The sequence below is a fragment of the Macaca thibetana genome, chromosome X (genome assembly GCF_024542745.1).
Source record: "Macaca thibetana thibetana isolate TM-01 chromosome X, ASM2454274v1, whole genome shotgun sequence".
Lineage (NCBI taxonomy): Eukaryota > Metazoa > Chordata > Mammalia > Primates > Cercopithecidae > Macaca > Macaca thibetana.
The window spans coordinates 68,271,261-68,296,629 of NC_065598.1; the positions used below are offsets into that span (position 1 = coordinate 68,271,261).

The following is a 25,369-nucleotide window of genomic DNA, read 5'->3' on the forward strand; positions in this document are numbered from 1 at the left end:
CTGCCAGGGAACCCAAGATGGTGCGGAAGCTGACCGTCACCTCAGTATCACTTCTTCCAGTGAAGAAACCATGACTCAAGGGAAATTTTCCATACACGTGGTGCCAAGCAGATTCAGGGGGAGGGTGTTGCAGATATGGAAATCCAATTCTCTTATTGTGTGCTTGGAGCTTTTTCACTTCTCTGTGGCCCTGGGAACTGACTCATCCTCATAGTTGAGTTCAGGGATATTGCAGGTGATAATCTTGGCTTCATATATTTGTTTTTGTTTTTCTGTGAGGTGGAGTGAAGCCAGCTTCCACCTATGCCACCATTTTGGAACCAGAAACCAAAACTTCTTTCATTGTGTTTTTTTAAGATACTGTATTTTTTAAGTGCCATCATTTAAATTTCACTTAAATTAGGCAGACTGCATTATTCACTCCCGTAATTATAGAAACATAGTAACACTAAAAGATACTGAACACATTTTATAATTGTCTGGCTATATTATATAAATGTGGTAAGCAACTTTCATAGAGATAGTACCTGTGTGATAATATAATATTCTTTTCCAAGTTTGGACTACAGTTGAATAAACTTTTTATTTTTATTTTTTTATTTGAGATGGAATCTCACTCTGTCGCCCAGGCTGGAGTGCAGTGGTGCGATCTCAGTTCACCCCAACCTCCGTTTCCTGGGTTCAAGTGATTCTCTTGCCTCAGTCTCCCAAGTAGCTGGGATTACAGGCACCCGCCACCACGTCCCTGTAATTTTTGTATTTTTAATAAAGGCTAGGTTTCACCATCTTGGCCAGGTTGATTTTGAACTCCTGACCTCAGGTGATCCACCCGCCTCGGCTTCCCAAAGTGCTGGGATTACAGGCATGAGCCACCGAGCCCAGCCAAATAAACTTAACTATTTAAAAACACATTTACTAAATAACATGATGAGTTTTTGTATAAGGTATTTGGTTTTGTAAATATGTATTTCCTGATGTGATTTTTGTGAGAAACGCTAAATCTTTTATACATCATATTCTCACAAAATTGTCATGAGCTAAATAATAGTTTGTGGGTGATTTGCATTGTACAATAACTGTGAGACTTTTAGAATTATAAAAATATTTATTAACTTTTAGTGTGTTGTTTAAACAAATTATTGGAATGTACTAAAGATATAAGTAGGATTTTTCTGAGTATTTCAGATGTGTACTCAGGCTAGCTTTCCTGTCTTTTTCAAAACAAAATAGTGTCCTTTCTCTTAAAATCAGTAAATTTGTTTTCTTATTACAAAGAAATTTATAAATGTATAACTTTAACTATTGTTAAGCGTACAGTTTAGTAGTATTAACTATATCCCTATTGCTGTACAACCTTCACCACTATCTATCTCTACAAGTTGTTTCATCTTCCCAAACGGAAGATGTACTCATGAAATAACCCCCACACTTCTTCTTCCCCCACTCAGATGCTGGCACACAGCATTCTACTTTCTGTCGATATGAATTTGATTACTCTAGGTACCTCATATAAATAGAATCATACAGTATTTTTTATAATTTTTGCCTTTTGGTCCATCCTATTCTCTGCAACCTGGTTGAATTTGTGTATTAATTTGTTTATTAGCTTTAGTAATGGTTTTGTAGATTCTTTCGGATTTTCTATGTACAGAATTGTGTCATCGGTGAATAGAGATAACTTTACATCTCCCTTACTAGTTTGAACGCTCTTTGGTAATTTTTCTTACCTAATTTCTCTGGAGAGAACTTTTTTGATTGTGGTAAAAAGTAATATAAAACATACCATCGTAATCATTTTTAAGCGTACAGTACAGTAGTGTTACCTATGTGAACGTTATTGTGCAACTGATCTCTAGAACATTTTCATCCTGCAAAACTGATTTACACTCACTGAACAACAACTCCCCTTTCTCCTGCTCTCTGCAGCCCTTGGCAATCACCCTTCTACTTTTTGTTTCTTAGAGTTTGACTTTTTAAAGTACCTCATGTAAGTATAACCATGCAATGATTTTCTTTTTGTGACTGGCTTATTTCACTTACCATAATGTCTTGAAGTTTCATTCATGTTATATCATATGACAGGATTTCCTTTTTTAAAAGCCAAATAATATTCCATTGGATGTATATGCCATCTTGTAAAAATCCATGCATCCATTCATGGAGAGTCAGGTTGTTTCTACCTCCTGGCTATTGTGAATAATACTGCCGTGAACATGGGTGTGCAAATACATATTCAAGATCCTTTTTCAGGTCTTCTGGATATATACCCAGAAGTCGGATTGATGTATCATATTGAAGTAATTCTATTTTTAAATTTTGGAGAAATTCCCATACTGTTTTTAATAGCGGTTGCACCATCCCCAATAGTGTACAGGGATTCCAGTTTCTGTTTTTTTTTTTTTTTTTTTTCTTCTTAATAGTGGCCATCCTAACAGGCATGAGATGACATTGTGGTTCTCATTTGTGTTTCCCTGATGATCAGTATCTTAGTCAGTTCAGGCTGCTATAACAAAGTACCATAGACTGGGTGGCTTAAAGAACAAATGTTTATTTCCCACAGTTCTGCAGACTGGGAAGTTCAAGGTAAATGTATTGGCAAATTCAGCGTCTGGTGATGGCCTGCTTCATGATGCATGAGAAGCACCGGGCTCACAGAGGAGCTGCAAGCTTGTTCCACACGAAGAGCCAGCACCCGATAGAAACATGGGCAGAGAGGCTCACAGTCAAGAAGCAGGGATTTTAGGGTTGTTTCTGCTGATGTTGTGAAAAACACCACTGTCGATTTCCTAGGGACTCACTGCATTGAACATGTAATGGCTTTGTGTAGCACCTACGTGTTAACTATGTTCCCGTCCATGAACATGGGATGTATCTCCATTTATTGGTCTTCTGCGTGTTTCATCAGTGTTTGATCGGTTTCAGTGTGCACACCTTTCAGCTCCCTGAATAAGCGTATTCCACGGGTTTTATTCTGGGCTTGATATTCTAAATGCGTTGGTTTCAGCAGTGTCTTTTTCGGATAGTTTGTTGTTCAGGCATAGAAATGCAAATGATTTTCACATATTGCTTTTGCACTCTGTAATTTGCTGACTTTGTTTATTGGTTTTGACTGTTTTTTGGTGCAGTGTACATCAGGGTTTTCTCTAGGTGAGATCATGTCATCTGCAAGCAGAGAAAATTGAGCTTCTTAGTTTCCAGTTTGAATCCTTTTTATTTCTTTTTCTTAAAATAGGCGATCAAATCGGCACATGACTGTGCCCACAAGGGTTGATTAGCATATGGGTGTGCTTGTTTGGCAGGCCAGAATTTTTTATTTCTAAGAGTTTGTCCCACTCCATGCCCTCCTAGATTTTAGAATTGAAAAATACCTCTTGTTTAAGGTAGATCTCAGCCCTGCTTTTGTGCATTGGAGCCTTCACGGATCCTTCACCACTGCCTTCACTCTGTGAATCTGCCCTTTCTCCCTCAAGGGAGAGCATCCCCGGTTAATTTGATTTCCAAGTGGGCGTATACATGGGCACCAGCCCACAAGCGTGCGTGCATGTGTGCACACACTCATGCACGCACACACACACACACGTGGGACACACAACCACCTGTCGATTTGATCATGTATTGTAAGAAAAAGAAATAAAAAGCATCAAATTAGAGAGTAAGAAGCTCAATTATCTCTACTTGCTGATGGCATGATGTCACATAGAGAAAACCCTAATGTACACTGCACCAAAAACTGATCAAAACCAATAGACAAAGTCAACAAAGTTGTGGAATGGAAAAGCAACATGCGAAAATCACTCGCTTTTCTATGCCCAAACAGCAAACTATCGGAAAAAAGACACCCGGGAAACCAACGTATTTAGAATATCAAGCTAAGAATAAAACCCTTGTAATACGTTTATTCAGGGAGCTGAAAGGTGTGCACACTGAAACTGATCAAACCTAAAACCCCTGCTTCTTTGACTGTAAGCCTCTCTGCCCATGTTTCTATTGGGTGCTAGCTCTTCGTGTGGAACAGAGGCTTTCACAGCACTAGCAGAAACAAACCTAAAACCCTTGCTTATTGACTGTGAACCTCCCTGTGAGCCTTGACTGTGAGCTACCCAAAGCTGTTACAGGTTAAACACGGTGAGTGATGCCACCGCCCAGCATCCAGGGAAACCCATCCCTAGAAGGCACTGCTGCGGAAGGGTCTGCTGACATTGGGGCAGACCTGGAGGTCGGTCCCAGTGGGAGAGGTGCACTGGGCCCCAGCCCAGGAGAATGGCAGCAGGACTCCGTCGGTCCTCTCCACCTCAGTGGTCCTGGAACAGGCCCGGCCTTAGAGAACCCCGAAAATGGCTCGAAGAGCAGATGCAGCGTCTGCTTGGATTCCCAGCAGCCCTCCAAGGAAGGGCCTGCCGGGCTGTCTACCCAAGACTCTGATTCCACAGATGAGAGCAGTGTCTTACTGTTGATTAGGGTGATCATTTTCACCAAAGAAGGAAGGCAGGCCAAGCCCGGAAGCCCCAAGAAGCCAGCAGACACTTGCAGACAACCGAGTTTCCACCTCAGGGAGAGTTACCTTCAGGTTCAGGGACCTCTCCTGACCTTTCCTCCCTGCAGACTCACCCCAGCCATGGAGAGGCCGGCCATGGGAGAGCTGGATGCGCCTTCCTTGACGAAAATGCAGAGCGTGGTGTGGGGAAAGATGGGGGTCAGGCCCAGCTGCTCAGGAGCTGCAGTTACAGGGCCCTTGCCCCAGAGCCCTCCAGGAAGGAAGGTGACCCATGAGAAGAAATCCCTAGGGGATGTGCCAGAACTGGCCCTACGGGGAGCCTTTCCTGCCTAGGGGCAGAGACTCTCAGTAGTTCCACCTGATCTGGCCAGCTTCCCGCCAGTGTCTGGTGTGGGGCTCCTGGGGAACTCCCCGAGACCCAAGGAGCCCAAGCACAGCAGCTCTGGGAAGAAACCTCCAGGAAGGAAAGCCAGGGAGTCCCAGGCTGTGGCCAGAGAAGATAATGACCCAAATAGAGATGAGGTTCCAAGGGCCCAAGTAAGTAGATTCTCTTCACGCACTCCTCCTCCTCCTCCTTGCTCTCCTTCTCCTCTTTCTCTTCTGTCTCCCCCCACCCACCTCTCTTCCAGCACACACCTCTTTGCCCATGCCCCCTCTATCCCTTGCTCACGGGTTTTCATTGGGAGCCCAGGGACACTAGGATGCCTGATTGGGGTCCTCCTCACAGGGGCACACATTAAAGGGAGCACTTTGTGTGTGTCAGGCCCAGCTCTGGACACTGCAGTTGGCCAGATTCTGCCCCCAGAGAGGAGCTGGGATGGAGGGCAGGGTTGGCAGCTGGTTTGGATTGGGGGACTCCTTAATGTGTGGGGCACAAAGCTTGGGCATCAAGACTCATCAACTTCCCAATTCCTCCTTCCCTAGCTGTTAAGCAAGCCCTCCTGTCTTGGGGCTGACTGAGGGAGAAAGTGCTAATGAGATTACTCTGGAGTCTCCACCTTAACACAACCCCTCCTCACTTGTACTTACTGCCAGCCTCCACTGCCCACCCAACTCTGAAGTTTCTGTTTTAGCTTCCCAAACAGAAGCCCCAGCCGATTTCCCTGTCCGTGACTTGTGGAGAATGCAGCAGTGGTGATCCCACCATCAGAACTCCCCAAGTTCCAGGAACCTCATAGCCCTTAGCGTTGAGCTTGAGAAGCCTTGTTTCCTGACACCATGCATTCTCCAGTGAGTCTTGTGTGTTTGATAGGTGTGGAGGGGAGAGGGGTCGGGAGGGAAACCTCTGGCTCTGTCACTTCTGGAAGCTCAGCCTGGCTCCCAGGCTTCCCTGCCCACCCAGGAAGCTGTCCCACGGGAAATGGGGGGTTGACAGGGCTGGCCTGAAGCCACATCACCCTCTCTGAGTAGGATTTGTGTGGTGGGGAGCGATTTGGAGCCCCACCCCAAACTCCAGCTCTGGAAGGAGAATTTCAGTGGCACTGAGTCCTTTTCTATTAAGTCCTGCTCAGTCACAGTGCTCCTCCCAGGGCCTGCCTGTGGCTGCCCTGCTGTTGGCATCTTACCCAGAGCCACAATGCTAGCAGGCCACCAGGTGCAGATCGTCTCACACTGGGGAACAGGGAAGACAGTTCCAGAGGGAGGGTTGGAGTTGCTGGGCAGAGCAGGGGCAATGTGTTGCCAGCACAGGGTAATGCTTCCTCACATTAGACCCTGCTAGGCCCTTTCCACCTCACTCGAAGGCTTAGAAGCTGGATTTTGTGTTTTCTTTCAGGTGACCAGCAGCTACCTGTCCAATCCCCCAAGATTGGAAAGGCAGCAGGAGCCCCCGGGAGCTCAGGGCTGTCCTCAGGTAATGCTTTGTGTGGATCATAGTAATCCAAGTCCACACTAGATGGTGGGATCCATGTCCAGGTTAAACTGATTTCTGCATCTCTCCCACCTCCAGCTTCCATACCCCATGGAGAGTGGATGCCTTCTTTCCATTGAGGGTTCTGTGCCAACCCACCTCACCACTGGGCTGCAGGCTGTGGGGGCTATAAGGGCTGGGGGAGACAGGGAATATGGTGAGAGATCAGGCCAGAATAGACTAACCCTTTCTGTTCCTCTGGTGTCTGCTTGTCTAGTGCATCCTGCTGCAGAGGAAAACTGAGGACCTGAGGGGAGGTTCCAAGATGGCCGAATAGGAAGAGCTCCAGTCTTCAGCTCCCAGCGTGAGTGACACAGAAGATGGGTGATTTCTGCATTTCCAACTGAGGTACCAGGTTCATCTCACTGGCACTTGTCGGACAGTGAGTGCAGCCCGTGGAGCAGGGTGGGGCATCACCTCATCTGGGAATTGTGAGGGGTCAGGGAATTCCATTTCCTAGCCAAGGGAAGCTGTGACAGATGGTACCTGGAAAATTGGGACACTCCCACCCTAATACTGTGCTTTTCCGACAGTCTTAGCAAACAGCACACCAGGAGATTATATACCACGCTTGACTCAGAGGGTCCCACCCCCATGGAGCCTCGCTCACTGCTAGCACAGCAGTCTGAGATTGAACTGCAAGGTGGCAGCGAGGCTGGGAGAGGGGCTTCCACCATTGCTGAAGCTTGAGTAGGTAAACAAAGCAGCCATGAAGCTCAAACTGGGTGGAGCCCACCGCAGCTCAAGGAGGCCTGCCTGCTTCTGTAGACTCCAACTCTGGAGGCAGGGCATAGCTGAACAAAAGGCAGCAGAAACTTCTGCAGGCTTAAAAGTCCCTGTCTGACAGCTTTGAAGAGAGTAGTGGTCCTCGCAGCATGGTGTATGAGATCTGAGAATGGACAGACTGCCTCCTCAAGTGGTCCCTGACCCCCAAGCAGCCTAACTGGGAGACACCTCCCAGTAGGGGACGACTGACACCTCATACAGCCAGGTGCCCCTCTGAGACGAAGCTTCCAGAGGAAGGATCAGGCAGCAACATTTGCTGTTCTGCAATATTTGCTGTTCTGCAGACTCCACTGGTGATACCCAGGCAAACAGGGTCTGGAGTGGACCTCCAGCAAACTCCAACAGGCCTGCAGCTGAGGGTCCTGACTGTTAGAAGGAAAACTAACAAACAGAAAGGACATCCACACCAAAACCCCATCTGTACATCACCATCATCAAAGACCAAAGGTAGATAAAACCACAAAGATGGGGAGAAACCAGAGCAGAAAAGCTGAAAATTCTAAAAATCAGAGCACCTCTTCTCCTCCAAAGGAATGAAGCTCCTCACCAGCAATGGAACAAAGCTGGATGGAGAATGACTTTGACAAGTTGAGAAAAGAAGGCTTCAGATGATCGGTAATAACAAACTTCTCTGAGCTAAAGGAGGATGTTCGAACCCATCGCAAAGAAGCTAAAAACCTTGAAAAAAGATTAGATGAATGGCTAACTAGAATAAACAGTGTAGAGAAGACCTTAAATGACCTGATGGAGCTGAAAACCATGGCATGGGAACTATATGACACATGCAAAAGCTTCAGCAGCTGATTTGATCAACTGGAAGAAAGGGTATCAGTGATTGAAGATCAAATGAATGAAATGAAGCAAGAAGAGAAGTTTAGAGAAAAAAGAGTAAAAAGAAATGAACAAAGCCTCCAAGAAATATGAGACGATGTGAAAGACTAAATCTACGTCTGATTGGTGTACCTGAAAGTGACAGGAAGGATGGAACCAAGTTGGAAAACACTCTTCAGGATATTATCCAGGAGAACTTCCCCAATCTAGCAAGGCAGGCCAACATTCAAATTTAGGAAATACAGAGAACACCACAAAGAAACTCCTTGAGAAGAGCAATGCCAAGACACATAATCATCAGATTCACCAAAGTTGAAATGAAGGAAAAAAATGTTAAGGGCAGCCAGAGAGAAAGGTCTGGTTACCCACAAAGGGAAGCCCATCAGACTAACAGTGGGTCTCTTGGCAGAAACTCTACAAGCCAGAAGAGAGTGGGGGCCAATATTCAACAACTTTAAAGAAAAGAATTTTTAACCCAGAATTTCATATCCAGCCAAACTAACCTTCATAAGTGAAGGAGAAATACAATCCTTTACAGACAAGCAAATGCTGAGAGATTTTGTCACCACCAGGCCTACCTTACAAGAGCTCCTGAAGGAATCACTAAACATGGAAAGGAACAACTGGTACCAGCCACTGCAAAAACCTGCCAAATTGTGAAGGCCATCGATGCTAGGAAGAAACTGCATCAACTAACAAGCAAAATAACCAGCTAACATCATAATGACAGGATCAAGTTCACACATAACAATATTAACCTTAAGTGTAAATGGGCTAAATGCTCCAACTAAAAGACACAGACTGGCAAATTGGATAAACAGTCAAGACACATCAGTGTGCTGTATTCAGTAGATCCATCTCACGTGCTGAGACACATATAGGCTCAAAATAAAGGGATGGAGGAAGATCTACCAAGCAAATGGAAAACAAAACAAAATAAAACAAAAAGCAGGGGTTGCAATCCTAGTCTCTGATAAAACAGACTTTAAACCAACAAAGATCAAAACAGACAAAGAAGGCCACTACATAATGATAAAGGGATCAATTCAACAAGAACAGCTAACTATTGTAAATATATATGAAACCCAAACAGGAGCACCCAGATTCATAAGGCAAGTCCTTAGAGACCAACAAAGAGACTTAGACTCCCACACAATAATAATGGGAGACTTCAACACCCACTGTCAACATTAGACAGATCAACGAGACAGAAAGTTAACAAGGATATCTAGGAACTGAACTCAGCTCCACACCAAGTGGACCTAATAGACATCTACAGAACTCTCCACCCCAAATCAGCAGAATATACATTCTTCTCAGCACCACATTGCACTTATTCCAAAATTGACCACATAGTTTAAAGTAAAGCACTCCTCAGCAGATGTACAAGAACAGAAATTATAACAAACTATCTCTCAGATTACAGTGCAATCAAACTAGAACTCAGGATTAAGAAACTCACTCAAAACTGCTCAACTACATGAAAACTGAACAACCTGCTCCTGAATGACTACTGGGTACATAACGAAATGAAGGCAGAAATAAAGATGTTCTTTGAAACCAATGAGAACAAAGACACAACATACCAGAATCTCTGGGACACATTTAAAGCAGTGTGTAGCGGGAAATTTATAGCAGTAAATACCCACAAGAGAAAGCAGGAAAGATCTAAAATTGACACACTGACATCACAATTAAAAGAACTAGAGAAGCAAGGGAAAACACATTCAAAAGCTAGCAGAATGCAAGAAATAAGATCAGAGCAAAACTGAAGGGAATAGAGACACAAAAAACCCTTCAAAAAAATCAATGAATCCAGGATCTGGTTTTTTGAAAAGATCAACAAAATTGATAGACCACTAGCAAGACTAATAAAGAAGAAAAGAGAGAAGAATCAAATAGATGCAATAAAAAATGATAAAGGGGATATCACTATCGATCCCACAGAAGTACAGACTACCAAGAGAGAATACTATAAACACCTCTATGCAAATAAACTAGAAAATCTAGAAGAAATGGATAAATTCCTGGACACATATACCCTCCCAAGACTAAACCTGGACACATACACCCTCCCAAGACTAAACCCTGAAGATACCAATAACAGGCTCTGACACTGAGGCAATAATTAATAGCCTACCAACCAAAAAAGTCTAGGACCAGACAGATTCACAGCCGAATTCTGACAGAGGTACGAAAAGGAGCTGGTACCATTCCTTCTGAAACTATTCCAATCAATAGAAAAAGAGGGATTACTCCCTAACTCATTTTATGAGGCCAGCATCATCCTGATACCAAAGCTGGGTAGAGACACAACAAAAAAAGAGAATTTCAGACCAATATCCCTGATGAACATCGATGCAAAAATCCTCAATAAAATACTGGCAAACCGAGTCCAGCAGCACATCTAAAAGCTTATCCACCACAATCAAGTTGGCTTCATCCCTGGGATGCAAGGCTTGTTCAACATATGCAAGTCAATAAACATAATCCAGCATGTAAACAGAACCAAAGACAAAAACCATATGATTATGTCAATAGATGCAAAAATGGCCCTCGACAAAATTAAACAGCGCTTCATGCTAAACACTCTCGATAAACTAGGTATTGATGGGACATATCTCAAAATAATAAGAGCTATTTATGACAAACCCACAGCCAATATCATGCTGAATGGGCAAGAGCTGGAAGAATTCCCTTCGAAAATTGGCACAAGACAGGGATGCCCTCTCTCACCACTCCTATTCAACATGGTGTTGGAAGTTCTGGCTAGGGCAATCAGGCAGGAGAAAGAAATAAAGGATATTCAATTGGGAAAAGAGGAAGTCAAATTTTCCCTGTTTGCAGATGACATGATTGTATGTTTAGAAAACCCCATCGTCACAGCCCAAAATCTCCTTAAGGTGATAAGCAACTTCAGTGAAGTTCCAGGATACAAAATAAATGTGCAAAAATCACAAGCATTCCTATACACCAATAACAGAAAAATAGAGAGCCAAATCACAATTGCTTCAAAGAGAATAAAATACCTAGGAATCCAACTTACAAGGGATGTGAAGGATCTCTTCAAGGAGAACTACAAACCACTGCTCAAGGAAATAAGAGGACACAAACAAATGGAAGAACATTCCATGCTCATGGATAGGAAGAATCAATATAGTGAAAATTGCCATACTGCCCAAGGTAATGTGTGGATTCAATGCCCTCCCCACCAAGCTACCAGTGGCTTTTTTCACAGAACTGGAAAAAACTACTTTAAAGTTCATATGGAACCAAAACAGAGCCCACATTGCCAAGACAATCCTAAGCCAAAAGAACAAAACTGGAGGCGTCATGCTACCTGACTTCAAACTCTACTACAAGGCTACAGTAACCAAAACAGCAAGGTACTGGTACCAAAACAGAGATATAGACCAATAGAACAGAACAGAGCCCTCAAAAATAATATCACACATCTACAACCATCTGATCTTTGACAAACCTGACAAAAAGAAGAAATGGGGAAAGGATTACCTATTTAATAAATGGTGCTGGGAAAACTGGCTAGCCATATGTAGAAAGCTGAAACTGGATCCCTTCCTTACACCTTATACAAAAATTAATTCAACATGGATTAAAGACTTAAATGTTAGACCTAAAACCATAAAAACCCTAGAAGAAAACATAGGCAATACCATTCGGGACACAGGCATGGGCAAGGACTTCATGGCTGAAACACCAAAAGCAATGGCAACAAAAACCAAAATTGACAAATGGGATCTAATTAAATGAAAGAGCTTCTGCACAGCAAAATAAACTACTATCAGAGTGAACAGGCAACCTACAGAATGGAAGGAAATTTTTACAATCTACCCATCTGACAAAGGGCTAATATCCAGAATCTACAAAGAACTTAATATTTACAAGAAAAAAATCAAACAACCCCATCAAAAAGTGGGCAAAGAATATGAACAGACACTTCTCAAAAGAAGACATTTATGCAGACAACAGACACATGAAAAAATGCTCATCATCATTGGCCATCAGTAAAATGCAAATCAAAACCACAATGAGATAGCATCTCACACCAGTTAGAATGGCAATCATTGAAAAGTCAGGAAACAATAGGTGTTGGAGAGGATGTGGAGAAATAGGAACACTTTTACACTGTTTCTTTTACACTGTCCCACTTTTACACTGTGGGACTATAAACTAGTTTAACCATTGTGGAAGATGGTGTGGTGATTCCTCAAGGATCTAGAACTAGAAATACCATTTGACCCAGCTATCCCATTACTGGGTATGCAACCAAAGGATTATAAATCATGCTGCTATAAAGACACATGCACACGTATGTTTATTGCGGCACTATTCACAATAGCAAAGATTTGGAACCAACCCAAATGTCCATCAATGATAGACTGGATTAAGAAAATGTGGCACATATACACCATGGAATACTATGCAGCCATATAAAAGGATGAGTTCATGTCCTTTGTAGGGAAATGGATGAAACTGGAAACCATCATTCTGAGCAAACTACCACAAGGACAGAAAACCGAACACTGCATGTTCTCACTCATAGGTGGGCATTGAACAATGAGAACACCTGGACACAGGGTGGGGAACATCACACACCAGGGCCTGTCGTGGGGTGGGCGTAGGAAGGAGGGATAGCATTAAGATATACCTAAAGTAAATGATGAGTTAATTGGTGCAGCACACCAACATGGAACATGTATACATATGTAACAAACCTGCACGTTGTGCACATGTACCCTGGAACTTAAAGTATAATAATAGTAATAAAAAAATTGAGGACCTTAGAGACCAACTAGGTATGATGTGACCATGGCTGGGGCAGGGATGGACAGCGGTGTCTTACTGCAGATGCCAGGGCGGGGGTGGGCTGCAGGTGTAGGCAACTTCACTAGGACTAACTTTCCTCTGGGGAAAAGAACCACACAGGCCTGGCCCTGGAGCCTTCTGTGCCTTTCCAGCTAGGGGTGTGCACAGACAGCAATGTGTCGTCTGAACTCCATGTACACTTTGTCCACGAGTCCCAGAGATCTCCTTTGCTTAGGGCGGTTAGAGATACCTCATGTGTTTTCCTTTAACTGCTGCCTCGTATGGCTTGTATGGTTTTTGCTTGCTGGCTGGCTTATCTGTCTTTGAAACACGTTCTGAAGGGTTCTGGGATGCCCCAACACCTGAGAACCACTTTCCCACTTAGAAGGCATTTCCACATTTAATTCAGGTGATGGGTGGGTGAGTCAGTCCCAGGGCTGGTGGGGTATCTGGTTGCAGGGCTAGGTGGTTCCCCACAGGGGCAGGGGATGGGTTTCTGTTTCCCCAGGTCTGGAGTCCCTGGTTCTGCCTCTCTGTTTCAGCGGCCATGCAGTTCCTCACTGACAAGTTCCAGGACCTTTGATGTGAGTGTGGCACACATTATGTACCTTCCCACAATCCCGATAGCTTAAGAGGGCTGTGGGCTGGCCCTGGTTGGGGGCCTGTCCCTGAGCCTGCTCTGTTTCACAGGTTGGAGCCAGCGTCTTCGTACAAGATGAACAGCTAGTACCTTTGGAGCTCCAGAGCTGCAGCCAAGCAGGTTCCCTCCGTATCCTCTTCAGCCAGGGCTTTCGCTCTTCTGCTGCATTTGCCCCCTTCCCAAAGCAATTTCAAATAAAGTCGTTCTCATATTCTGTGGTATGTGTGGTATGTGGTCTGCCCTCTGATTGTTGGGAGTGTTGGGGGGTGCGGGGTGTTGCTGTGTTCCCTGGCGCTTGAAGAGGAGTTCCCCTAGTGCTGTGTGGTGGGCCCACTCCCTGGGGGGCACCTGAGCTGGCATCTGAGCAGCAGCCCTGCACTCGGGCTTACCATAGTGCCCTGGGCCTAGGTGCTTTGGTGGCCCTGCCTGGCCACAGCAGCATTTCCTGCCCTTCCCCGGCACACCTTGCTCAGGGTCCCTTCTCTTCTCCTCCTACTTTGGGGTCTCACAGGTCCCCTTCTTCAGTGCTATTCTCCCTCTTCTTCAGCAGGAACTGATGTCCTCCTTCCAGAACCCCGGTCCCTCCCGCCTTTCCTCCTGCAATTCACTGTCACAGTTCTGCCCTGTCACTGTCCTTTCCATCACGAACATCCTTGCTTTCCCCCGTGGCTTGATGCTGGAGGTCTTACCTGCACAGTTGCTTCTGTGCTGTTGAGCATGACAGAGCTCATCCTCCCGCTCAGGGGCTCAGTCCTCTTTCTGGAACCATTATGTCTCTCTGGTGCCACCACGCACGCAGTCAGGTCATCTGGGTCAGAAAACCACACGGCATCCTCAGTTTCACTCCTACCTCCCACCTTTGAACCTCAGTTACCAAATCCCATAGGTGTCTCTCCTTTGTTTAAGCAGCCAGGTGGAGGTAGAAGTCACATCCCGGTGGGTGGCTGATCAAAACGGAAGGCACAGGGAGCATGGACGAAAAGGGTGGGGGAGTCTCTTGATTGGAGGTGGGGACACTGAGTCTGTTCTAGTGCCTGCAGGCCAACCTGATGAAAACTGCCTGCCTGAAGCTACAAAGAAGGCGGCTTCCACATCCTTGGCATCCTGTAGGCGGCCAACAGCCTCTTCTGCAGCCGGCGGTCTCTATATCCTTGATTTGAAAATGGCCAGCTGCTTTCCAGGGCAAGTGTGGATGCTAGGCCTGGCTGTTCTTGGATGGTCCCTGTCAAATACTGTTCCACCATCCTCAAAGCCACAGGTTTTTGTAGATGTGATATTTCTGTGTATCTGCTCAGTCTTTCAGACCGCCTCTCGCAGTCGCATGCTATTTCCTCGAGCTCCCTGTTCTGCCTTCACCCTCCCTGACGGTTGGGATCACCTCCTTCCTTCAGCCAGAATCCCTAGCTGGATGGGCATGAGATTTGGACATAAATTCCGGTTCCAGTGAGGAGAAATGCAGATACCATTCAAGATTAGCATGTGTGCAGAGATGTCTGTGGTGGGTTTTTTGGGGTTTTTTTGTTTGCTTTTTTGATATGGAATCTCACCGTGTCACCCAGGCTGGAGTGCAATAGTACGATCTTGGCTCACTGCAACCTCTACCTTCCAGGTTCAATCAGTTCTCCTGCATCAGCTTTCCAAGTAACTGGGGACTACAGGCATGCACCACCATGCCTGGGTAGTTTTTTTTTTTTCTTTCTTTCTTTCTTTTTTTTTTTGGTGGATGTGGGGATTTCACCATGTTGGCTAGGCTGGTCTTGAACTCCTGACCTCAAGTGACCTGCCCGCCTCAGCCTTCCAGAGTGCTGGGATTAGAGGCGTGAGCCACCATGCTGAGTCCTGTGTTTCTCGTGTGTGTGTGTGTGTGTGTGCGTGCGTGCATGCACCTATGCACACACCTGCTAGGGAATCAAATTAATCAGGTGTGCTCTCCCTTGAGGGAGAAAGGGCTGATTCACAGAGTGGAGGCAGTGGTGAAGGATGTGTGAAGGCCTGAATGCACAAAAGCAGGGCTGCGATCTACCTTAAACAAGAGGTATTTTTCAATTCTAAAACCTAGGAGGGCATGGAGTGGGACAAACTCTTAGAAACAAACTCTGGCCTGCCAAACCACCACACCCACATGTCAATTAACCCTCTTGGGCAGAGCCACATGCCGATTTGATCACCTATTCTAAGAAAAAGAAATAAAAGGCAAACAAATTGGAAACTAAGAAGCTCAATTTTCTCTGCTTGCAGATGACATGATCCCACATAGAGAAAACCCTGATGTACACTGCACCAAAAAACAGTCAAAACCAATAAACAAAGTCAGCAAAGTTACAGAGTACAAAAGCAACATGTCAAAATCATTCACATTTCTATACCTGAACAAGAAGCTATCTGAAAAGACACCTGGGAAACAAACGTATTTAGAATACCAGGACAAGAACAAAACCCTTTGGAATACGTTTATCCGGGGAGGTGAAATGTGTGCACACTGAAACCAATCAAACTGATGGAACACACAGAAGACCAATAAATGGAGACACATCCCATGTTTGTGGACAGGAACACAGTTAACAAGTAGGTGCTACACAAAGCCGTTACAGGTTAAACGTGGTGAGTCCCTAGGAAAACGACAATGGTGCTTTTCACAGCACCAGCAGAAACAACCCTAAAATCCCTGCTTCTTGACTGTGAGCCTCTCTGCCCATGTTTCTATTGGGTGCTGGCTCTTCGTGTGGAACAAGCTTGCAGCTCCTCTGTGAGCCCGGTGCTTCTCATGCATCATGAAGCAGGCCATCACCAGACACTGAATTTGTGAACACATTTACCTTCAACTTCCCAGTCTGCAGAACTGTGGGAAATAAACATTTGTTCTTTAAGCCATCCAGTCTATGGTACTTTGTTATAGCAGCCTGAACTGACTAAGATACTAATCATCAGGGAAATACAAATGAGAACCACAATATCACCTCATGCCTGTTGGGATGGCCACTATTAAGAAAAAAAAAACCCAAAAACTGGAACTCCTGTACACTAGTGGGGATGTGAAATGGTGTACCCACTATTAAAAACAGTATGATAATTTCTCCAAAATTTAAACATGGAATTACCTAAATATGATCCATTAATCTGACTTCTGGGTATATATCAAGAATACCTGAAAAAGGATCTTGAATATATATTTGCACACCCATATTTATGGCAGCGTTATTCACAATAGCCAGGAGGTACAAACAACCTGACTCTCCATGAATGGATGCATGGATTTTTACAAGGTGGCATATACATTGAATGAAATATTATTTGGCCTTTAAAAAAGGAAAAGCCTGTCATACGATACAACATGAGTGAACCTTCAGGGCATTATGCTAAGTGAAAGAAGCTAGTCACCAAAGGAAAAATACTGTATGATTCTGTTTATATAAGGTACCTAGAATAATCAAACTTATATCAACAGAAAACAGAATGTTGTGTGCCAGCATATGAGTAGGGGAAGAGGAAATGGGGGACTATTTTATGGGTACATAGTTTCTGTTTGGGAAGATGAAACAACTTGTAGAGATAGATAGTTGTGATGGTTGCACAGCAGTGGAGATGTAGTTAATATTATTAAACTGTATGCTTAACAATAGTGAAAACTGTAAACTTCTTTGTAACAAGAAAACAGATTTATTGATTTTAAGAGAAAAGACACTATTTTGTTTTGAAAAAGACAAGAAAGCTAGCCCGAGTACACATCTGAAATACTCAGAAAAAATCCTACTTATATCTTCAGTATGTTCCAATCATTTGTTTAAACAACATACTACAAGTTAATAAATATTTTTATAATTCTAAAAGTCTTGCAAGTATTGTACAATGCAAATCAGCCACAAACTGTTATTTAGCTCATGCCAATTATACAAGGATATGATTTACAAAAGATTTAGTGTTTCTCACAAAAATCACATCAGGAAATACATATTTACAAAACCAAATTTATTATTCAAAAAACAGTAACACTATTCAGTAAAAATGTGTTTAAATAATTAAAAAGTTTATTCAACTGTAGTCCAAAATTGGAAAAAAAAAATCACATTATCGCACACATACTATCTCTACAAAAGTTGCTTACCACACTTATATAGTATATCCAGTCTATTGTAAAATATGTTCAACTATCTCCTAGTGTTACAATGTTTCTGTGCTTGCTCTGAGCCAATCTGATGCCTTGGGTGTTCCTGGACCTGCGTCTCAGAGGCCCAGCCTGGAGTTGAGGCCAAAGGAGCTAGTCTGGCACTGGGCAAGCCGGGAGCCTTTAATCCTTGGGGGCTGACGTGGAAGCTAGCTATGCAGGTGCTGGCCTGGTCCTTGAGGTCACAGGGGTCAGCCTGGACCTGGAGTGGGTACAGAGGCTAGGTCTATGTATGCCAGCCTGAAGTCTGAAACTACAGACACCAGCCTATCATCGAAGAAGACCAGGTCCGGGGTAGGTACGCGTTGTCCCGACACTGGAGGATCTGGAAGCTGGGTCTACAAGTCCAGGCCTGAAGTCTGGGGTGGTGGGGACTGGTCTGGAGGTAATGTCTGCATGTGCCAGCCTGGAGTCTGGGGTTCTGGAGGCTGACCTGGAGTCTGAGGCTGCAGGGCCACCCTGGTGACTCGGCAGTCCTGGCGGCCATGGGTGCCAGCCCAGAGCCTGGGGCTGTGAGGCTAGCCTGGCCCCAACGCGGGCCTGGAGGCTTGGCTCATGGATGCACCCAGAGTCTAGGGCTGAAGGGAGCAGCCTGACCACGGAGTCAGTCTGGAGCCTGGGACAATCAGGGCCTGCCTGGTGATGAGGTGGGCCTGGAGCCTGAGTCTGTGCAGGCTGGACGGGCACTGTGTTGGAGCTGAAGACAGTGTGCACCGGTGACCTGGAGCCTGGGACTGGCACTGGGTTGGAGCTGAAGACAGTATGCAGAGGTGACCTGGTGCCTGGGACTGCAAGGGCAAGCCTAGAACCTGAGTCTGTGGGGGCCAGCCTATGCTAAATTGATTTTCAACAAGAGTTCCAAGGCCATTCAATGGGGAAATAATCATTTCTTAAACAAATGGTGTTAGGACTACTTGTTATCCACATGCCAAAGAATGAAGTTGGACCCCTACCTCATACCCTATACCATATACCAAAATTAACTCAAAATGTATCAAAAACCTAAATGTAAGAGTTAAAAATATAAAACTATTAGAACAAAGGATAGGGATAAATCATGACTTTGTATTTGGCATTCGATTCTTAGAATGTGACAACAAAAGCACAGGCAACGAAAGTAAAAAGATAAATGGGACTTCATTGAAATTGTAAACTTTTTTGCATCAATGGACATTATCAAAAAGTGAAAAGATAACAGAATGGTAGAAAAAACTTTGCCAATCATATATATAATAGTTTGCTATCCAGAATATGTCAAAACTTACCAAAAAACCCAACAACAAAAGACAACCCCAGTTTTGAAATAAGCAAAAGCTTTGAATGGACATGTCTCCAACGAAGATACACAAATAGCCAAGAAATGCATGTAAAGATACTCAACATCATTAGCTACTAGGAAAATGCAAATCAAAACAATAAGGTACTATTTCACGTCTACCAGGATGGCTATACTTCTTTCAAGATAGAAAATAATTGTTGAATAGGATGTGGAGAAATTAGAACTTTCATACATGGCTGCTGGGAAAGTAAAATAATTCAGCCACTGTGGAAAACACTTTGGTGGTTCCTAAAAGTTAAAAATACAATTACCATGTGAATTGGGAATTACACTCGTAGGTATATAGTCAAAAGAAATGAAAACAGGCCAGGTGCGGTGGCTCACACTTGTAATCCCAGCACTTTGGGAGGCCGAGGCGGGCAGATCACCTGAGGTCAGGAGTTCAAGACCAGACTGGCCAACCTGGTGAAACCCTTTCTCTACAAAATACAAAAATTAGCCAGGCACAATGGCAGGTGCCTGTAATCCCAGCTACTTGGGAGGCTGAGGTGGGAGAATTGCTTGACCTGGGAGGCGGAGATTGCAGTAAACTGAGATCCCACAATTGCACTCCAGCCTGGGCAACAGAATGAGACTCCATCTCAAAAAAAAAAAAAAAAAAAAAAAAAGCAGGGACTGGCAAGATGGCCAAATAGGAACAGCTCCAGTCTGCAGCTCCCAGCAAGATCAACACAGAAGGCAGGTGATTTCTGCATTTCCAACTGAGGTACCCAGCTCATCTCACTGGGACTGATTAGACAGTGGGTGCAGCCCACGGAGGGTGAGCTGAAGCAGGGTGGGCCATCACCTTACCCAGGAAGCTCAAGGGGTTGGGGAACTCCCTCCCCTAGCCAAGGGAAGCCATGAGGGACTGTGTTGTGAGGAACAGTGCACTCCGGCCCAGATACTACACTTTTCCCATTGTCTTTGCAACCCTCCCCAGGAGATTCCTTCAGGCGCCTATGCCACCAGGGCCCTGGGTTTTAAGCACAAAACTGGGCAGCCAGTTGGGCAGACACCGAGCTAGCTTCAGGAGCTTTTTTTCATACCCCAGAGGCACCTGGAATGCCAGCGAGACAGAACTGTTCACTCCCCTGGAAAGAGGGCTAAAGCCAGGGAGCCAAGTGGTCTAGCTCAGTGGATCCCACCTCCACGGAGCCCAGCAAGCTAAGATCCACTAGCTTGAAATTCTCACTGCCAGCACAGCAGTCTGAAGTTGACTTGGGATGCTCAAGCTTGATGAGGGGAGGGGCGTCTGCCATTACTAAGGCTTGAGTAGGCAGTTTTCCCCTAACAGTGTAAATAAAATCCCCAGGAAGTTCAAACTGGGCACAGCCCACTGCAGCTCCACAAAGCCACTGTAGCAAGACTGCCTCTCTAGATTCCTCCTTTCTGGGCAGGGCATCTCTGAAAGAAAGGCAGCAGCCCCAGTCAGGTGCTTATAGATAAAACTCCCATCTCCCTGGGACAGAGCATGTGGGGGAAGGGGCAGCTGGGGGCACAGCCTCAGTAGACTTAAATGTTCCTGCCTGCCAGCTCTGAGGAGAGCAGCAGATCTCCATCACAGCATTCAAGCTCTGTTAAGGGATAGACTGCCTCTTCAAGTGGGTCCCTGACCCTTGTGCCTCCCGACTGGGAGACACCTCCCAGCAGGGGTTGACAGACACCTCATACAGGAGAGCTCTGGCTGGCATCTGGTGGGTGCTCTTCTGGGATGAAGCTTCCAGAGGAAGGAACATGCAGCAATGTCTGCTGTTCCGCAGCCTCCACTGGTGATACCCAGGCAAACAGGGTCTGGAGTGGACCCCCAGTAAATGCCAGCCAACCTGCAGCAGAGGACCTTGACTATGAGAAGGAAAACTTACAGACAGAAAGGAATAGCATCAACATCAACAAAAAGGACATCCACACAGAAACCCCATCTGAAGGTCACCAACATCAAAGACCAAAGGTAGATAAATCCATGAAGATGAGGAAAAACCAGTGCAAAAAGGCTGAAAATTCCAAAAACCAGAACACCTCTTCTCTTCCAAACGATCACAATTCCTCACCAGCAAGGGAACAAAACCAAATGGAGAATGGGTTTGACAAATTGACAGGGTAGGCTTCAGAAGGTGGGTAATAACAACCTCCTCCAAGCTAAAGGAGCATGTTCTAACCCAATGCAAGGAAGCTAAGAACCTGGAAAAAAGGTTAGAAGAATTGCTAACTAGAAAAAGCAGTTTAGAGAAGAACATAAATGACCTGATGGAGCTAAAAAACACAACACGAGAACTTCAGGAAGCATACACAACTGTCAATAGCCAAATCGATCAAGTAGAAGAAAGGATATCAGAGATTGAAGATCAACTTAATGAAATAAAGCATGAAGACAAGATTAGAGAAAAAAAGAATGAAAAGGAATGAACAAGGCCTCCAAGAAATATGGGACTATGTGAAAAGGCCAAACCTACATTTGATTGGTTTACCTGAAAGTGACAGGGAGAATGGAACCAAGTTGGAAAACACTCTTCACGATATTATCCAGGAGAACTTTCCCAACATAGCAAGATGGGCCAACATTCAAATTCAGGAAATACAGAGAACACCACAAAGATACTTCTCGAGAAGAGCAACCCCAAGACACATAATCGTCAGATTCAACAAGGTTGAAATGAAGGAAAAAATGTTAAGGGCCGTCAGAGAAAGGTAGGGTTACCCACAAAGGGAAGCCCATCAGACTAACACCAGATCTCTCTGCAGAAACCCTACAAGCCAGAAGAGAGTGGGGGCCAATATTCAACATTCTTAAAGAAAAGAATTTTCAACCCAGAATTTCATATCCAGCCAAACTAAACTTCATAAGTGAAGGAGAAATAAAATCCCTTACGACAAACAAATGCTGAGAGATTTTGTCATCACCAAGCCTGCCTTACAAGAGTTCCTGAAGGAATCAATAAACATGGAAAGGAAAAACTGGTACCAGCCACTGCAAAAACATACCAAATTGACACTATGAAGACCATTGACACTATGAAAAAACTGCATCAACTAATGGGCAAAATAACCAGCTAACATCATAATGACAGGATCAAATTCACACATAACAATATTAACCTTGAAAGTAAATGGACTAAATGCTCCAATTAAAAGACACAGATTGGCAAATTGGATAAAGAGTCAAGATCTGTTGGTGTGCTGTATTCAGGAGACCCATCTCACATGCAAAGACACATATAGGGTCAAAATAAAGGGATGGAGGAGTATTTACCAAGCAAATGGAAAGCAAAAAAAAAAAAAAAAGGAGGGGTTGCAATCCTAGTCTCTGACAAAACAGACTTTAAACCAACAGAGATCCAAAAAGACAAAGAAGGGCATTACATAATTGTTAAGGGATCAATTCAACAGAAAGTGCTAACTATCCTAAATATATAGGCACCCAATACAGGAGCACCCAGATTCATAAAGCAAGTTCTTAGAGACCTACAAAGAGACTTAGACTCCCACACAATAATAGTGGGAGACTTTAACACCCCACTGTCAATATTAGGCAGATCAACGAGACAGAAAATTAAGAAGGATATTCAGGACTTGAACTCAGCTCTGCACCAAGCGGACCTAATAGATATCGACAGAATTCTCCACCACAAATCAACAGAATACACATTCTTCTCAGCACCACATCACATTTATTCTAAAATTGACAACATAATTGGAAGTAAAACACTGCTCAGCGAATGCGAAAGAACAGAAATTGTAACAAACAGTCTCTCAGACCACAGTGCAATCACATTAGAATTCAAGATTAAGAAACTCACTCAAAACTGCGCAACTGCATGGAAACTAAACAACCTGCTCCTGAATGACTACTGGGTAAATAACAAAATGAAGACAGAAATAAATGAGTTCTTTGAAACCAATAAGAACAAAGACACAAGGTACCAGAATCTTTGGGATACAGGTAAAGCAGTGTTTAGAGTGAAATTTAAAGCACTAAATGCCCACGGGAGAAAGTGGGAAAGATCTAAAATAGACATCCTAACATCACAATTAAAAGAACTAGAGAGGCAAGAGCAAACAAATTCAAAAGCTAGCAGAGGGCAAGAAATAACTAAGATCAGAGCAGAACTGAAGGAGATAGAGACACAAAAAAACCTTCAAAAAAAATCAATGAATCCAGGAGCTGGTTTCTTGAAAAGATCAACAAAATACATAGACCACTAGCTAGACTAAGACAGAAGAAAAGAGAGAAGAATCAAATAGATACAATAAAAGATGATAAAGGGGATATCACCACTGATCCCACAGAAATACAAACTACCATCAGAGAAGACTATAAACACCTCTATGCAAATAAACTAGAAAATCTAAAAGAAATGGATAAATTCTTGGACACATACACCCTCCCAAGACTAAACCAGGAAGAAGTCGTATCCCTAAATAGACCAATAACAAGTTCTGAAAATAAGGCAGTAATTAATAGCCTGCCAACCAACAAAAGTCCAAGACCAGAAGGATTCACAGCCAAATTCTACCAGAGGTACAAAGAGGAGTTGGTACCATTCCTTCTGAAACTATTACAAACAACAGAAAAAGAAGGAATCCTCCCTGACTCATTTTATGAGGCTACCATCATCCTGATACCAAAATCTGGTAGAGATACAACAAAAAGAGAAAACTTCAGGCCAATATCCCTGATAAACATCAATGTGAAAATCCTCAGTAAAATACTGGCAAATCGAATCCAGCAACACATCAAAAAGCTTATCCACCACGATCAAGTCAGCTTCATCCCTTGGATGCAAGGCTGGTTCAACATACACAAATCAATAAATGTAATCCATCACATAAACAGAACCAATGACAAAAACCACATGATTATCTCAATAGATGCGGAAAAGGCCTTTGACAAAATTCAACACCCCTTCATGCTAAAATCTCTCAGTAAACTAGGTATTGATGGAACATATCTCAAAATAATAAAAGCTATTTATGACAAACCCACAGCCTATATCATACTGAATGGGCAAAAGCTGGAAGCATTCCCTTTGAAAACTGGCACAAGACAAGGATGCCCTCTCTCACCACTCCTATTTACCACAGTATTGGACGTTCTGGCCAGGGCAATCCTGCAAGAGAAAGAAATAAATGGTATTCAAACAGGAAGAGAAGAAGTCAAGTTGTCGCTGTTTGCAGATTACATGATTGTATATTTAGAAAAATCCCGTCGTCTCAGCCCCAAATCTCCTTAAGGTGATAAGCAACTTCAGCAAAGTCTCAGGATACAAAATCAATGTGCAAAATCACAAGCATTCCTATACACCAATAATAGACAAACAGAGAGACAAATCATGAGTGAACTCCCATTCACAAATGCTACAAAGAGAATAAAATACCTAGGAATACAACTTAAAAGTGATGTGAAGGACTATTGCAGGATCTGGCCAGGAGCCTGCAATGCAACGGGGCTCTCTCTTTGTTCCCAGGCGGATCAGCAGGTCAAGAAAAATAGACACACATAAGATAGTGAAAGCTGGGTCCAGGGGGATCATCGCCTTCTGGTCCCATGGTGCCAACAAAGCACTGGATATGCCAGCATTTATTATTAAGTTTAGTAAGGGCGGGGGTAGGTTAGTGAGGGATTTAGGGTCATTTGATTATGAGGTGAGATGGTCACATGGGGATGAAATAATTCTTTAACATAACATCTGTATGCAGAAGTATACAATATAGTGTGTGCATCAGTTATTTCTAACAGAGCCTTAAAACAGGAACACAGTCTGTCCATAACCTATGATTAGCAAGATATGAATCAGCGGCAACAGTTGCAGCAAAAGCTGGTTACAAACAATTCATAGAAACAGGACGTGAAGTTAGACCACTGGTTAGACCAGAATTTCTCAGAAGGGAGTGTGCCTTAACCCTAAAGAGGCCTAGAAGAGCCACGGCAAGATGAGGGCGTTTATAGCCCTACCTTATCGATATGGACAGGCGCCCCCCATGTGTCCATTTATAGGTTCTCCATGACGGTCGTATTCCATTCCCAGAGCTATGAACATCTACTTTTCTAGGATAGGAATCTTGGTAATGTGAAACCTCCCTGACCGCACGTCCATTCATAGACTCTCTGCAAGGGGAAGCACATCAACCTGGCATTGTCTTTACACAATCCTGCATGCAATTTTGTATTTACAATAATCAGGAGCATTTCATCTTTTATTCCGTAGCAATAGTTTCGGGGGTCTCCCTACATAGGACCTCTTCAAGGAGAACTACAAACCACTGCTCAAGGAAATAAGAGAGGACACAAACAAATTTTAAAACATTCCATCCTCATGGATAGGAAGAATCGATATCGTGAAAATGGCTATGCTGCCCAAACTAATTTATAGATTTTATGCTATCCCCAACAAGCTACCAGT

General features: G+C 44.0%; 1 pseudogene; it reads left to right on the plus strand.

The window, feature by feature from the left end:
* Positions 1-4,132: 4,132 nt before the first annotated feature.
* On the plus strand, positions 4,133-13,431 carry LOC126946249 (uncharacterized protein CXorf49-like; annotated as a pseudogene).
* The last annotated feature ends 11,938 nt before the right edge of the window (positions 13,432-25,369 follow it).